This window comes from Coffea arabica, chromosome 4e, assembly GCF_036785885.1.
Source record: "Coffea arabica cultivar ET-39 chromosome 4e, Coffea Arabica ET-39 HiFi, whole genome shotgun sequence".
In the NCBI taxonomy this organism is placed as follows: Eukaryota; Viridiplantae; Streptophyta; class Magnoliopsida; order Gentianales; family Rubiaceae; genus Coffea; species Coffea arabica.
The window spans coordinates 28,498,949-28,516,899 of NC_092317.1; the positions used below are offsets into that span (position 1 = coordinate 28,498,949).

The window sequence follows — 17,951 nt, forward strand, 5'->3', positions numbered from 1 at the left end:
TGGGCAGGCAGTCCGCTCACCCCTTTGGTTCGCCTTAGGGGAAAGTGGGGCTGTTACAAGTGGTATCAGAGCCACTTCGCGTGGTCTCTGCGCGGAGTGAGACTGGGCCAAGTGGTGTTGTGGTCCTAATTTCATGAATATGTCTAAGTGCTCGTTTGAGCGTAAGTTATGAACCGGGCATGTGATAAGTGTACGAATCATTATCATGAGGCTCGAGGAAGCTAGGTATGTATGTCGGGTAGGAATCCTTAATAAAGATGGCTTACTCTTGGGACCGGCCGGCTCGAGTTGTGAATTATCTTAGATGGGATTCTTGTGCCCGGATACGGAAGAGATGAGAGCCTAGGTTAAAAAGGACTTGGACGAACTAGAAATGTGATTCCATGGAACTTCGCGTGGTCTATTCGGGTATTGTTAAGCCTGATCACTCTTGATTAAGATATAAACGGTGTTGTTTTCATAGATTAAGGACGGAGCCCTAGAGGGGGAAAGCTTTTCGTTAGTGATTGTTGTACTTGTGACCTTGTGTGTCTATAATACTTTTGTATCTAATTGACTGTTATTGTGTGGCTTGCTTGATACAGTTATGTTATATGGGTATACTTTTGATCTGTGCGTACCTTTTGCTACTTGCTTTTGCCTACCTATGTTTAATATTATATTCCCGCTTCGACCCTAGATTTATTAGACCAATGGAAGGCACTCGTAGTGGACGGGGCCGTGGGCGTGGCAATAGGCAACCTACGCCTGAAAGGGGTATTGGGGAAACCTCATCTGGACCAAACTCTGACCCTAGGGTTGACCCCAATGTCCAAATAGCTGCTGCTATGCAGCAAATGACTGATTTACTTGCCCAAGTGGTGCACCAACAAGGTCAAATCCCTAACCATAACCCTGGAAACCCTGGTAACCATATCGAGAGCGAAGACAGAGCTCTCGAACGATTCCAAAAGTTCGCTCCGCCAAAGTTTGTTGGGGGACCTGACCCAGACGTTGCCGAAAGATGGCTTGAAAAGATGGTGGATATATTTGCAGCCCTACACTACCCTGACGAACGGCAGGTGACTTTTGCCGTGTTCCAGCTTGAGGGGGCAGCCCGTTCCTGGTGGAACGTAATTCGGCAGAAGTGGGAACGAGAACAGACACCTAGGATTTGGGTGAACTTTATCAGAGAGTTCAATGCGAAGTTTTTCCCTCCTCTAGTTCAGGAGAGGAAGGAAGACGAGTTCATTCGACTCCGCCAAGGAGCTCAAACTGTGGCGGAGTATGAGAGTCAATTCACCAGCCTATCCAAATTTGCGCCCGAACTCATCATGACCGAGCAGCGGCGAATAAGGCGTTTTGTCCAGGGCTTGAACGTAGAAATTCAAAAAGATCTGGCGGTAGCCCAACTTAATGCCTTTAGTGATGCGGTGGAAAAAGCCCAGCGCGTTGAAACTGCAGGGTTACAAGTTAGAAACTTCCAAGCAAGAAAAAGGGGTGTTCCGGGGAGCAGCTCAGAACAAGCGAATAATAGTACAATCTCTAAAGTTCGCAAGGGGAACGGGGAAGTACGGCAACCAGGGGTGTCGCGTGATGTCCCTCAGGGAGGACTGGTCTCTGCTACTCGTGGTCCCTGTGGATATTGCGGAGGGCCAAGTCATACGGAAACAAATTGCTGGAAGAAAGAAGGAAAATGCTTGCGCTGTGGAAGCACTGAACATCGGATTGCTAACTGTTCAGCTCGCCTGCGCGAGCGGAGAGGGACTCTGCCACGAACCAAGCCCAATTCTGAGCAACCCGCCAAGAGCAACCCTGGACAGACGAAAGGAGAAGCGACGGGATCGAAGGCACCAGCTCGAGTATATTCTCTAGAGCAGCATCAGGTTCCTGACTCGTTTGAGGATGGAGAAGGTATGGTCCGTTGGGTACTTTAGATTTGATAGATTCCGTTGATAAGGAATTTCGAGGACGAAATTCTTTTAAGGGGGGGAGAGTGTGAGAACCCGTAAAACCCTAATATTTTTTTTCTAGGGTTTATTTCCCCTTAATTGCATGTTTTCTGCATTTTCTGGCTTAGGAATATTTTCTTGATGGATTTTATGAGCAATTAGAGTTTTAAGATGATTTTTCTAGTATTGGAGTATTTTTAGAACAGTAAGAATATATATTGGACGTGGGACCCACGAGTGCGAAAAGTTCGGGAAAATTCGGCCAATACGGTTAAGTTTCGGATACTGTGTAAAATTTATCGGGTGTTAAGAGATAAGTAGTGTGTGTGAAGTGATTGATGTGAGAGAGAAAAGAATGATAAGAATGCATTTAATGAGGTGCCATGTGTCATGTTCCCATTGGGTGGACTTTATGGTTTCTATTTTTTGACCTTTTGACCACTTGTTTAAATATCTTAAAAATTGAACAAAACTTACCATTTCTTGCTCCTTGATGGCCGAACCTCTCATCCAAGAAGAAAGAAAAACTCTTCCAAGTTTAAGCTTCCAACAAGCTCAAATCACCCAACTCAAGTGCTTAAACTAGAATCTACTCCATAAAATTCCTTCCTTTGGTGCTCTTGAGTGCTTAGTGAAGTTTTTTTTGGAGAGCTAAGGTGTCCACACTCCCTATCTCTCTTGATTACTTGGTAAGTGATGCTTGAACCTCTACTACACCTAATGATGGTTATCTTATGCTTAGAAGTGGCTTGAGTGTTGGAATATATGATTTATTTCTTGGTTTGGCTTGATTTGGTGAAGTTTTCCATTTTATGAGGAATTTTCTGGTTTCATATGATTTTGATGTTGTGGACTAGTATGATGGTTGGTAATAAGGGGCTTTGGCTCTAGTAGGTGTGAATTGTTGTGAAATGCAATCAATTTTGGATTTGGAATGAAATGTGAAAAGTTAGGGTTCTTGAACCCCTATTCTGTCCGAAATTTTAGGTCATAGCTAGAGGCCGAATTGGACTTTCCTCAAAACATGAAAGTTGTAGGTATTGATGATTGTGATGTGGCTGCAAAATTTCAGGGAATTTGGAGTAGTATAGAGAGAGTTATGCCGTTTTTACTGTTGCTGTTTTTGGTGAACAGAATGTCCGAACTGCGATAGTAATTGCCTGTTTTGACTGGAATTGGTTTGGATTTGGTTGTTAGTGTCTTCTTATGAAATGTAGCTTGATGTCTTAGCTTTCATATGCCTTTGGAATCAATGCATTTGGTCCTGTGTAGGCTGAGATAGACGTATTACAGTTTTCTGTGATTTGGGAACCTGCAATTACGGTTCTGGCTTGGTTTTCTGCATTTTTGACCTAGTCGTGCTAGGATTTGGACTGAGAGGCCTTCTACATTGTTGTAGCTCTGTCTTTTAGCTTCGAGATGGTGGGTCTTATGCCCTCATCCGATAAGCGTTGTGCATTTTGTACCATTACCGCTTTTGGAGGCCAAAAACTGTTTTTGAGTTGGGACAAATGAGTTCCATGTCTTGAATTTCTGGTTTGCTATTATGCTTGTCTATGCATATGAAACCCTATTGGGGTTGTGATTGGTATGGCTTTATGATTCGTTATCGAGTCTCATTGTACTTGTTTGCATGTTTTAAGGTTTACTCTTATTCCGGTCATTTCCTAGTTAACTTTTGTACTTGTATTACTTTGAGCCTAGTGAACGGCTTTTGGGAAGTGAGATGACTTTTGTGTGAGGTTTTGGGACTGATTTGAGGAACTAATGAAGCCTTAATGGCTGGAAAAGTAAGAAATTTAGGGGAAATGCTGTCCGATTTTCTAGGCCATTTGGTTCTTTAAGTTGGATTTGCCTTTTGATGGAAATGAAGGGTTTTTGGGTTGTTGACCCTAGGTCTTCATGTTATCTTTTTGTTTCCAAGAAAATCATGTTTTTGCACCCTTGCATTAGTATTTTTTTGGGCAAGGCGTACGACGTATAGTCGAGCCTCACTTGTGCATTCCGTTTACGCGATTTTGGATATGAAACCTTCAATTGGTTTATTTTGATTATTTTAGGGTTTCTTGGCGATTAAGGCCAATCTGAAGTGAAACTTTTGAAGTTGAATCTGTGAGTGTACCACTCCCCTCCATTGCTGTTTAACTTGATTTCTGCTCTGCAATCTGTTTATTTGTTCGAGACGAGGGTGTACTTTATCACACTCGTTCTCTAGTCTGTTCATATGCCAATTTACTATGCAAAATTTGAATCTGTTATCTGTGTCTGCATCTGTTCGGATTTCTATGACCTATGAGCTCAATCCTGTGGCTAAGTTATTCGAGTCGGGCCGGCAAGGGCCTGGACGATTAGATAACGAACCACGGTAGTCTGTTCGGGGATTTTGGGTATTGAGACCCTTGATTCCGGGTATACTCGAGTATTACCATTTCTGTTCGGTTACGGTGAACGGGCCCGGTAAAGGGGTGTTTGGTGGACGGAATTCGGTGTAAAGAGGGGTCTACGGACGCGTTGGTTCTATATACGTTGACGGAGAGTCAACTGGTTTGGATCAAGTACTGCGCTGGGAAATTTGGCTCCTGAGAGCCACCCGTATCCTTCTGATTTGAATCATCGGTTCTTTTGCTTTACCTCTGACATGTGTACCTGATTTGATAAATGTGAAATGTCATGGTTTTAATGCTATCTGTTTGGTACCTCATTGAGCGCAAGCTCACCCCTTTCTGTTCCTTTTGTTTTCCTTACAGGAAAATAAACCCTTTTGGTCTGGATTTGACAAATGGCTGCCAAATTGAGCTAGTTGAACATATCTTTTGCATAGCTCATGTATTAAAACCCTAAGTGTACTTCTGGGCGTTTGTTTTTGATTTGGCAAACCGTGTGTATATATTAACTTTTGAAACTTTTGTATGTCATTTTGATTGGTAAACGCTAAAGTTCAGATATGAATGTTTGTTGGCTATTTCGGTTGGATTCTGACGGGTGGGTCACTATTCATGGCCGACTCCGGATTTCATTTATTTTATTTTATTTTATTTTATTTTATTTTGGGTTATTTTACCATTTTGACTTGTTTACGCTCCTTCGTAAGTTCCGGATCGCTATAGATAGTTCTAGTCTGCATCGTGAGTCCTGACGAGAGCTGGGCAGGCAGTCCGCTCACCCCTTTGGTTCGCCTTAGGGGAAAGTGGGGCTGTTACAAATCGAGTTACGTTTTTTTCATTTGAAACCTGGATTGGAAATTTACAGGCATATCAAATTTCAAAGGCTGGTTTTGATTCTATGATTTTTAACGAAATTCCAAAATTATTGGAAAAACTTGGACTGTTTTGACCTATCTTCAATGAATAGTAAACTTTCTTGGAGAAATTGACTTGTTTCTGATTTGATTCTTGGAAAGTGACCTTCTACAAAGTTGTTATGCTTTGAATGAAGTTTTTGACGGTGTAAAAGTTTCTATTTTAGACTTTCCGAACTTCCGGACAGATTTTTCCACGAATGACTCGAAAAGTGAAAATTTCCAATTTGGACCTAAATGTTCTTTTAAGGGCCTAGGTTACATTTTTACAACTCTTAGAGCATTTCAAACCTATTGTCATGAGTTCACCTATCACTTGAGACCTCATTGGAAAGTCGGTTCCTTTTGAACTTAAATACTTTGGAAACTTGAATTGTGGAGTCAAAATTGACTATTTCTTTTCTTTACACGAATACTGTATGGCCTGGAATTTGAGATACAATGCATTATTGCATACTTTCAGAATCTCAAGAGGACTTCAAGGGAACTCCCGGCGAAGCGTCTTAGAGCTAATTTCTCAAACTTTGACTTTTGATACTTGGTGAGTATCAAGTGCATGTGAAGTGTTTAAATGAAATGATTCTTGTACTTTCTAGTTAATGAGGCTAGGGCGTACTTTATCACCCTTGTCCTCTCTTTCATGAAATTGCTTGCTTGATAAGAGATACGTGTTACATGTGAATGCAATTGAAAGTGTTTTTCGTGAGCATTGAGCGGCAGAATGTATCATGCCCTTTTAAGGTAGGAGGTACCGCTCATCCCGTCTCAATGCTATGACCAAATCTTGTCGATTGGAGCTTCGTCTCATCGACCTAAAAGTGAATGGGGGGGACACGCCAACCCATTCGCTAACCTTGTAACTCGAGCCGGCAAGGGCTTGGTCGAGAAACTTGGTGAACCTTGGGAAGTGTTATAGCTTGATCCAAATAAGGGGTCTTGCTAGGTATACTTGTTAAGTGATACCACCTACATGCTTGTTTGGTTACGGAACCAAGAGGGTGTCGTGGTGGCTGGAGGTAGTAAGTGGAGTTCTACATGGATAACTGTGAAAGTTGACGGAGGGTCAACTACCTGAGCTTGGATCGCGGGTGGATTAGCTCCTGAGAGCTCCCGTATCCTTTTATTGTGATTAAATTCCCTAGTTGCTTAACGTTTCGCAGTTACTTGTTACTCGAGTTATTGCTTTATATTGTGTCTTTGCTAGCATGCTTGCATGTTTTTCCCTTGGCCTCACTGAGCGTTAGCTCACCCCAATTTATTTTCCTTAACAGGTTTGGAATTGGAAGTTCTGAGGCTTAATTAGTGACCCCCAAAAATAATTTTTCCCCCCAGGGCTCGAGGCCAAAGAAAGCGCTTGTATTGAGTTATTAGTGCCTGAAGGGATATCTCATATATAATTTGAATTCAATTCACTTGATAAGTATTTGATGTAATTATTTGAGAACTGAGGACTTTTGTCTTATTCGGGGAATGATACCCTTACTTGAGATTTGTAATGTATCTTATCTCGTTCTAAGTTTGAAAAATGTTATTTCGTTTATTCTTGAGGTTGTACGCTATGTTACTGGGTGTGAGTGATGTATTTTAATTGAGGACTGTAGTGAGTCCCGGCGAGAGCTGGGTAGGCGGTCCCTCGAGCCCTTTGGTTCGCCTTAGGGGGAGGTGGGGCTGTCACAGTTGGTATCAGAACTTAGGCTCTAGATCTTGTAGTGTATCCTCGGCTTAAAGTTTAGGATGCCTAACTGTGGGATTAATTTGAATATTATGTGAATGAGGACCTATTATATCCTAGGGGTTAAAGAAATTGATTATTTGAGAGTTTCTTACTTGGGACTTGTAGAAATAAAAAAAATTGAGGAATTAGGTGATGTTATATAGAAGGAAAATATGGGATGAGGATTAGTAGTGAAAAATTGGATGAATTTGAATTATTATTATACTTGTAAGTGTGGAAAGAATTGAGGCAATTATTAGTACTGGCTATAGAGGATAAGAGACTGGGATTTGATGGTCAAACTCCATATATGGTGATTTTGAACCAAGATTAAAGAGTTTCAAAGGAATAAAATGTATTTTCCCGCCCATTTACCTCCTAGAGAATTTCTGCTTTGAAATTCTAAAGAAAAACGAGGATGTACTAGTTTTATTTTCAAACGATGATTGGAAATGATATATATATGCTTAAGTATGTATAATTTTCCGATTTTGGTAAATATGTGAATTTTACTTGAATTTCAATCTGAAAATTTGTGAATAACTGATGAGTTTGTTGAATTTTGTATATGATGGGCTGATACAAGGTTAAAATTTTCTAAACTAAGTTTTTCCCCCTTGATTGTATACTGGTGTATTCTCACACTTAAATTTGTCTATGCTTTACAAAAAATAAAAAATAAAAAAAATCTTGAGTTTTCGGAAGAATGGCGAACTTATGTTTTTATAATGTAAATCTTGAACTTGATAAGATTTTTGGTTACTTTAAATACTCTTCTTATGTTTTAAAATTTTTGGTTTTCAAGAAGAGTGAGCCTATCTTTAGGTGTACGGACTGAGGGAACTTTGAGATATAGAGTAACCGTATTCAAGAGCACAAAGTTAGTGTGAATTGACTTGGTTTCCATTTGACACGTAAGTTAGCAAGTTGTACCTATTTCTTGGGTTTGAACTTGGAGCTTGAGGCTTTAATTATAAAACCCTAAGACTGGTTATTCTTGGAGATGATGGTGCTCTGGCTGGTGGCTTGCTTATTAAAGATTTTGAATTTCGAATGGATAACCTTTGATTTTAGCTTGTGTTATGGTTTGATTGGATCTAATTTCGTAAAGGCATGTGATCTGATTGAAATTAGTGATATTTGGACCCTTTGGTATAACTATGGACTTAGGAAGGGTGGTGCACGGCGTGAGGCCTTTTGTATCCTGCTTGCATATACTTCTATATTTTGTGGCACTTAATTACCTATATGCAGTATTTGACATAGTGGGCTTGTTTTGTGACTTCTAACTCGTGCTATAACTTTTGATACATGTAAAGAAGCATGTTTTGATTCTAAATATTTTTGCAACTTGCATATGCATTAAGTTCTTTTATGCTTAATTATTCCTTTTCTTGTGCTTATAGACTTCTATTAAGTATGGCAGCAGGAATGGGAAAAAGGGGTCGTGGCCTAGGGCTTAGACAACCCCGTACTCATGAGAGAAATTGATGGATAGTCTTATATAATTTAATGAGACCCTAGTACTGAATATGAATCGAGAATAAACCAGAAGATTAGATCTACCAGTGTATAATGGATTAACCTAGTTGGGAACTTAGTGAGATTTTCCTGTGCGAAATTTTAATAGTTGTTTTATACGTATATTATGAGTGGTCCTATGGCCATGTTTCAACTTTTATGAAGTTTGAACTCCGAAAGTATTTCGTTGGTTTGGTGAGATGACTTGAACTCATTACCTATTTGTTCTACTTGAACAAAAGCGTTTTCAATTTTACTTGACTATTACTATACCCAAATTCACTTGTTTTACTTTTTCACAAAATTTATATATATATATATGTATACACATTTTGAACTCGTTTGAGAATCGAAATCAGATAGAGTTCAAGTTCGAATCTTTTCTTAGGAACATGAATGCCTATTTGTTATGAATCAGAGATTAGAAATGATCGGGTTTTATGTACTAGTAGAGTTAGCTCTTGGTTTGGATATAAAAGGGTGGTAAAGGTGTTGGATCACAGGTTATGCGAATATGAACCTACATGTCTATTTATCTTTCTTAAAGGTATGTTCTAAAATATACGCTTTACCCGAACATAGATTTAACTTGAAACTTTGAGGAAAAGTGTTGGAACACCCTCCATGTATATGTTATGATTATTATGTATATGTTTTAAAATTCATGCATTAAGTTGCATGATTAATCTTCTTAAACCTATTTGAGAGATTTGAAATATGTATTGATGATTGTGGTTAAACATTATTTGAAATCTCTTACTAAGAAAATTTAGTTTTGGATCATGAAGAAAATTTGTATCTTTAACTCTAATTTTGAATCGCATTTTGCCATAGATACATTCAAAATACATCAAAAGTCTCGACTTTATCTTGTAGGTCATGATTGGTTTGATTTAGACAAACTTTTGAGGAAAAGGATTCTAGTCCTACTAGTGCGTAATAGTTTTTAGTCAGGGTTTGGAACTTGTTTCTTATGGCGTGTAATTTATGGTTTCACTACATACGTGAGTAAGACCTTAGAACAGAAGTACATATCATTATATCAAGGGGTATTACTTTATTTGTGTGTGTGGATTTTCTTACGTATCAAATTCGTGGAGAGGCAAGAGTAAATATACTTGGATGACTTAGATGCGTGAGAATTTATAGGTTGTGGATAGTTAAGTTTTAAATTTTGATTTGCTACTCATTTAGATGCTTTGAGTTGTTGATAGGCTGACAGTCAGGATTAAGCAAATGGATGAATGAAAAGTTTGGAAGAGCTACATATAGAAATAGAAGTTCTTCGCAAGGAGTTGGAATTCCAGACTAAATTGGTTGAATTCTAGGAAGAACGATGCAAACAAGAGTTTGTAGAGAAGATGGAATTATGGAACAAGAACTTGCAAATGAAAAAGAAATACAAAGGAGTATTGGAGGAACTTCGGGAAAAAAAAAACTCGAGGGGATGCGACCCACTATTCAAGTTTCATCTCAGTATATTTCTAGCAACCAAGTTAAGGGTAGTGGAGGAAACTCCCATAATGAAAAAAGGGAAACGTAAAGAGAGATGTGAACATGAATTTGTTGTGGAGCAGAGAGAAAAGAAGAAAAAGAAAAAGGAGAATTCTCAAGCTAATCAGGCCGTAACTTGTAGAGTAACTTGTGGATACTGTGGCAAGTTTAATCACACTGAGATTATGGGCTGAAGGAAACAAGGAAATGCTTGCTATGCGGGAGTCCTGAGTATTAAGTTTTAAGTTGCCCGAGGAACTCCTCAGCAGCTCATTAAGTCTGCTGCAAAACAGTCGAGTGTTAGAGAGAGTGGTTAATACTAATGGCTATGAGAAGAACCAAAGTATTAGAAGCTCTACGAGTGAAGATGGATTTCACTTTGCTTAAAGACAGGGATTATGATTATAACCTAGCCTATACTGAGACTTTTGAAGGTTGTAATCTTTTGTGTAAGGGATGAAATCTTTTGTTGCTTTGAACATGGATGACTTAGCATGTTTTGCTAGAATCTTGTTTATTCCCTTTTCTTTTGAAATGATTTGATAAATTTATCCTAACTTGATGAAATTATTATGGTCTTTTATAGCAAATGGAAGTTTACTTTGCATTTAATCAATTTCATGACTTATTTGTATATCTAAATTTTGTTACGCTTATAGCCTTGTGAGAAGGCCATGTCTATAATATTGAGGTTGGAATCAAGTGGGTATTAGGAATAAATATCTTTTACCTTGCATAAATGAATCATTTGAGTATCTACAAGAGACAGTAGTACTTTCCAAGTTAGATTTAATACAGGACTACAACTAATTGAGGATTCTAGAGGAAGATGTGATTAAGGCTAGTTCATCAGAAAAGTAAGCACTTTGAAATTCAATTATGCCATTGGGAGTAATGAATACACTAGTAGCATTAATGGATTTGGGTCTTTAAGTCGTATTTGGGTTAAAAATTGGCAGTAATACTCATAAATGACTTGGGGACTACAATAAGATATTATTGAATGTAAGGTTTCATTTCGTACTTCGATATTTGCATACATGTATACGGAACCAGATATGATTTTTGAAGTTATTGATTCTTGAGGGCTCTTACTATCTATTTTGAAAGATTACTAGGATTAAGGTCCAGTAGGACAAAACTTGTGTGCTAATAAGATCTTATCGAATTTGATCTGCGAAATATTTAAAGTTCATTGTGTATACCAATTTAAAGGGCTATTACATCATTTGTTCTTCAATTGACAAATTTCTTAAGGCAATTGAATCTGTGAACCGCATGAAGGAATTGTTATCTCGCTCGTTGTGAACAGATTAAGAATACAAGACTTACGTGATATTTAATGCGGAATAAGTTTTACAATTCGTAAGAGTGGGATGCAAAAGTGACATCTGGAGTTTTTGAGTTAAGGTATGAATTTCGAGGACGAAATTCTCTTAAGGGGGAGAGGATGTGAGGACCCATAATTTTATTATTGCAAAATATTGTTAAATTGGTCATTTTAAAAATATTTCGTACTCGAGTTACCAAAAAAAAAATAAAAAAAAAATAAAATATACTAAAGTACATGAATTTCTCGAAAATAAAATTTTCCGATTGGTTCTTTACGCGCATATTATTTTAATGCCCAAATTTATTCAAGATGAATTGCTTATCGTGATTTTTATTGTTATATATATATACTTGGATTATCATATTTTAGAGTTTTAGAATCGAATAAGTTGAATTTCCAAGTTCAAACGAGAAAACCCTTAAGTTTGACCTTTATACGCGCGCGTGCCGAAAGGGCCCCAACAGGCACATTAATTTGATTAATTGGAGATTTTAAGAACATGATATTAGACTACTAGTAATGTACTATTAATGTACTAGGGAAATTAGCTCAAAGGTTTAGTGCACAAAAGTTGCAAACGAGCGCGAAAATTGGACACACAAAGACCCTAAACGGACCTAGCATGAGTTGACACTTAGACTTAACCATTAAGTCACCAATTCTCTCCACTTTCATTACAATACCTGATTTCACTCTCTCTCCTCTCGTCACTGTGAGAACCCGTAAATTTCATTTTCTAGGTTTTATTATTTTTCATGACTTGTTTTCTGCATTTTCGTGATTAGAATTTTTTTCTAGATAATTTTTAAGGAGCAGATATGATTTTTTAGATGATTTTTCTAGTATCGAATGGATTTTGAGAAATTAAGAGCAGATACCGGACGTGGGACCCACTAGTGCGAAAAGTTCGAAAAATTTCGGCCAACTAGATTAAGTTTTGGATACTGGAATTATATTTACCGGGTGTTAAGAGATAAGTAGAGAGTGCTAAGTGGATTGATATAAGGGAGACAAGGTAGGTGAGCATTTAATAAAAGGTGACAAGTGTCACCATAAGAGTTAGTCTTGCCATTTGACCACTATTCATGCCTTTACCAAATTAATATCAAAATTGACCAAAATAAGCTCTTATTTCAAGCTCTCTTGGCCGACTTTCTTGCTCAAAGAAAGGAAGAAAACTCTCCACAATTTTGGTCTAGAATCTTGCTCAATCTCTCAAATCAATCGATTAATCTTCCTATTGCTCCATAAAACTCCTTCACTTAGTGATTTTGAGGTGATTGGTGAAGTTATTTGGAAAGTTAAGGTGGTCCATAGTTCTCTCTCTTTTGTTTTGAAGGTAAGTTGTGAAGAACCACCCTCCTCCTTTAATTGATGCTCAAATCATGCTTAGTGGAAGTAGAAGATGCAAGTTTATGGATTAATTCTTGATTTGTGGTTGAAATGATGAATTTTTATTATTTTGGGGAATTTTCTGTTTTAATATAAGCATGATGGTTTGGCTATCTATGATGTTTGGAAATGTTCTATAATGAGTTAAGGAGGTGAGAAAAGTGATTAATTGCAACTAATTTCTGTTTTGGAAGAAAATTGGAAAATCTAGGGTTCTTAAGGGTGCATTCTGTCCGAAATTTTAGGTACTAGATAGAGGCCGATTTGGCCTTATCTCAAAACATAAAAGTTGTAGGGAATGACAGTTTATATATGCCTACAAAATTTCAGGTCAATCGGAGTTGTGTAGAATGAGATAAATCGAAATTACTATTGCTGTTCTGTTTTACCCGAAATTGGGATTTGCGACTGTAATTGGTTGTTTTGGTCTGGATTTCTTCCGAATTGGTTGTTGAGGCCTTCTGATGAAATTTATCCCTGATTATTAGCTTTCATTTGGTTTTAGAATTTCTGGATTTGGACTTGTAGAGCCTGAGTTATGATGTTTCCGCTAGAACGCGTTTTGGTGAATCTGTTTTACGTTGTTGATGAAGTATCTTGCATTTTTGACCTGTTTGCACTCAAAACTGGGTTGAGTGACCTTCTGTGATGTTGTAACCCTGTCTTTTAGCTTCGAGATGGTGGGTCTTACACCCTCATCCGATAAGCGTAGTGAAATTGGTGCCCTTACCGTAAAATGACGTCAAAACTGTTTTTTTTTTTTTGGGGCCAAAGCTAGATACATTTCCGAAATTTCTGGTTTCCTCTATTGTTTGTAAATGTTTATGGAACCTTATTGGGGTCATGTTTGGCCTTGGTTTATGACTCGTTATCGAGTCTCATTGTATTTGTTTGCATGTTTTTAGGGCGTGACGGTGGTGCACAACGTTCTTTTGACTAAAGTGCTTGAAACTACATTTGCTAGCGTGGTGAGTGTACTACTCACTTATGTGCTATTACATGGCTTTGATCTTTGAACTTGAGATGTTGAATGTTGATTAATTGAAGTGAGAGTGTACTTTATCATTGAAAAGTTATTGAAATGTTATATGAAATGTTATATGAAATGAAATACATGACTTGGTGTTGTTTGGACGAGTCTCCAACGACTTCAAATATTATCCATGAGCTCAACCCCATTGGTAATTGATTGAATCGAGCCGGCGAGGGCTTGGTCGTGCCAATTAATGTACCTTGGGGCAACATTATATGGAATCTTGTAGTATGAGAGACTCTTGATTCCGGTTTACTCGAGTAATACCACAATGCATTTGTTTGGATTTCGGGCCCGGTTGGGGAATGTGAGGTGGAAGGAATGGAAGTTAAGTGAAGTCTACGGGTGGTTACTTTTCAAACATTGACGGAGAGTCAATGAGACCTGATCAAGAATTCAAACGAGGAAAATGGCTCTTGAGAGCCACCCGTATCCTTTTATACTCACTATTAATGTGTGGCTTTACTTATTTTTGGTACATTGGACTGTTAAACTTGATGCATCTATGAACTTAGTTGCTTGAGTTGTATTCTCACTGGGCATTTAGCTCACCCCGTTCCTTTTGTTTTCCTTACAGGATTATGACTCTTTTGGAATGAATTTTGATAAATGGTTGTCGAATGAACTAGATGAATGACTCTTTTGTATTGTATATAAAATGGGACCCTAAATGTATCATTAGGGCCGTTTTCACTTTTGTTTTGGCAAACCACATATGTAGTGACTTTTGTATCACTTTTAAATGTCATTTTGGCTTGTAAATGCTAAATGTTATGTTGTATATGTATTTCGATGTTTGGTTGGGTTCGGACGGGTCGATTACTATTCATGGCCGACTCCGGATTTTGTTTCTTTTATTTTGGGTTATTTTGCCCTTTTTGCCTTGATTACGCGCGTTATAAGTTCCGGAACGTGATAGATCGCTCTATACTGCACCGTTAGTCCTGGCGAGAGCTGGGCAGGCAGTCCGCTAACCTCTTTGGTTCGCCTTAGGGGAAGGTGGGGCTGTACAGTCACTCTCTAGTTGGCCGAAGATGGGAAGAAAAAAAATCTAGCCAAAATCCTCACAAACTTGCTTCAATCCACTTCCAAATTTCATCATCCATTAGAGGGCTTTGATCCTAGCTTGGAAGAGGGGGCTGTTCATCGGTTTTCTTGGAGGAATTTCGGTCAAGATTTCTGCCCTAAAGCTGTCCAACTAAGTTCTTGAGGTACCTCACTCACCCACACTTCAATCTTGTAAAATTATAGCTCAAATGGAGCAAAGGTAGCATGGGTTTGCAACCTATGGTAGAATTTGGGTTGATTGGTTGATTAATTATGTTCTTGCAATTCCATGACATGCTCGAGGGTTTGAGGATGTTTATTGGTGACTGATGTGATGAATTAGCATGTTGTGGTTGCTGATATTGTGCTATGTTACATGTATATAGAATGATTGATGGAATGAAGTTGGAAGAAAGTTAGAAATTTGGAGAAGGTACTGTCTGAAATTTCTGACTTGCTGCCGACTTTCTTGTTTGCTACTGCCCTGTAATTTCGAAAATTTTCTGGTGCTAATTGAGCTTCCAAATTGGTGTAGATATGTTGTGCTATGTGTATTGTGGTTGTCTACCAAAAATCAACCCAAATGGTTGGTTAAATTTTGAGTTACAAGTAAAGAAGCAAAACTGGAACAAGCTCCAGAATTTTCTGACCAGCAACATTTGTGTAGCTATAACGTTTTGCTCGTTGATCAAAATTGAGTGCCATTTGCGGCATTTGAAAGTAGACTCTTAGAGCTTTAAAATGGTACCAAGCTCATTTTCTAGTTCGTCCCGAGCGATTCGTGGCGAGTTTTGAAAGTTGGCTGCCTGTTTATTACTGTTCATCCGAGACTGTCCAGAAAATCCATTTTGTTGCTTGATTTTGAACCGCTTATGTCTGGATTTTGGAAATGATTTCTTCTGCATAAATATATCCTTGTGAATCTAGTTTCTAACACCACCAACCGTTTTCAATTTCACTGAGAATCGAGTGAGATACGGCCTAATTAGCGAAGTGAATTAAATCTGGAAAATAGGCCAACAGTCCAGGAATTTTAGCGAACTTCAACTTTTTATTTCTTGAGCTAGGAACATATGAATCGAGTTCCGTTTTTTTCATTTGAAACCTGGATTGGAAATTTACATGCATATCAAATTTCAAAGGCTGGTTTTGATTCCATGATTTTTAGCGAAATTCCAAAATTATTGGAAAAACTTGGACTGTTTTGACCTATCTTCAATGAATAGTAAACTTTCTTGGAGAAATTGACTTGTTTCTGATTTGATTCTTGGAAAGTGACCTTCTACAAAGTTGTTATGCTTCGAATGAAGTTTTTGACGGTGTAAAATTTTCTATTTTAGACTTTCCGAACTTCCGGACAGATTTTCCACGAATGACTCGAAAAGTGAAAATTTCCAATTTGGACCTAAATGTTCTTTTAAGGGCCTAGGTTACATTTTTACAACTCTTAGAGCATTTCAAACCTATTTTCATGAGTTCACCTATCACTTGAGACCTCATTTGAAAGTCGGTTCCTTATGAACTGAAATACTTTGGAAACTTGAATTGTGGAGTCAAAATTGACTATTTCTTTTCTTTACACGAATACTGTATGGCCTAGAATTTGAGATACAATGCATTATTGCATACTTTCAGAATCTCAAGAGTACTTCGAGGGAACTCCCGGCGAAGCGTCTTAGAGCTAATTTCTCAAACTTTGACTTTGATACTTGGTGAGTGTCAAGTGCATGTGAAGTGTTTAAATGAAATGATTCTTGTACTTGCTAGTTAATGAGGCTAGGGCGTACTTTATCACCCTTGTCCTCTCTTTCATGAAATTGCTTGCTTGATAAGTGATACGTGTTACATGTGAATGCAACTGAAAGTGTTTTACGTGAGCATTGAGCGGCAGAATGTATCATGCCCTTTGAGGGTAGGGGGTACCGCTTATCCCGTCTCAATGCTATGACCAAATCTTGTCGATTGGAGCTTCGTCTCATCGACCTAAAAGTGAATGGGGGGGACGCCCCAACCCATTCGCTAGCCTTGTAACTCGAGCCGGCAAGGGCTTGGTCGAGAAACTTGGTGAACCTTGGGAAGTGTTATAGCTTGATCCAAATAAGGGGTCTTGCTAGGTATACTTGTTAAGTGATACCACCTACATGCTTGTTTGGTTACGGATCCAAGAGGGTGTCGTGGTGGCTGGAGGTAGTAAGTGGAGTTCTACATGGATAACTGTGAAAGTTGACGGAGGGTCAACTACCTGAGCTTGGATCGCGGGTGGATTAGCTCCTGAGAGCCCCGGTATCCTTTTATTGTGATTAAATTCCCTAGTTGCTTAACGTTTCGCAGTTACTTGTTACTCAAGTTATTGCTTTATATTGTGTCTTTGCTAGCATGCTTGCATGTTTTTCCCTTGGCCTCACTGAGCGTTGGCTCACCCCAATTTGTTTTCCTTAACAGGTTTGAAAGTGGAAGTTCTGAGGCTTAATTAGTGACCCCCAAAAATAATTTTTCCCCACAGGGCTCGAGGCCAAAGAAAGCGCTTGTATTGAGTTATTAGTGCCTGAAGGGATATCTCATATATAATTTGAATTCGATTCACTTGATAAGTATTTGATGTAATTATTTGAGAACTGATGACTTTTGTCTTATTCGGGGAATGATACCCTTACTTGAGATTTGTAATGTATCTTATCTCGTTCTAAGTTTGAAAAATGTTATTTCGTTTATTCTTGAGGTTGTACCCTATGTTATTGGATGTGAGTGATGTATTTTAATTGAGCACTGTAGTGAGTCCCGGCGAGAGCTGGGCAGGCAGTCCGCCGAGCCCTTTGGTTCGCCTTAGGGGGAGGTGGGGCTGTCACAACCTTGGTGAGGTGTTTTGGAAGGAGAAGTCTGGAAAATTTCGGTTGAAGAGGTAGATATCAAATCTGATTTGCAAGTCTACTTGGAGAGGAACTTGGAAGTTTCCAAAAGTTGTTCAATAAAGGTTTTCTAAAGAGTTTCCAAAACTAACTTGTTTTCCAAATCACTTTAGGAAACTAAGCAAAACACTTGGATACCTTATTTGTTTTCACTTGGAACTCTCCTATATTTTAGGACACTCTCCTACATTCTCTACTACATTTTCGAAATTAACTCCTACATTATTGGAAGCTAGGGATTTCTTTCTTTTGTTCACATTAGCGCCCTTCCCTTGCTGTCCG

At 38.4% G+C, this 17,951-nt stretch overlaps 1 long non-coding RNA gene across 1 annotated transcript; it reads left to right on the plus strand.

The window, feature by feature from the left end:
* Positions 1-5,693: 5,693 nt before the first annotated feature.
* LOC113741787 (uncharacterized) lies at positions 5,694-6,769 on the plus strand. Its single transcript, XR_003460729.2, has 2 exons — positions 5,694-5,770; positions 6,501-6,769. It is a non-coding gene; the product is annotated as an uncharacterized lncRNA (long non-coding RNA).
* The last annotated feature ends 11,182 nt before the right edge of the window (positions 6,770-17,951 follow it).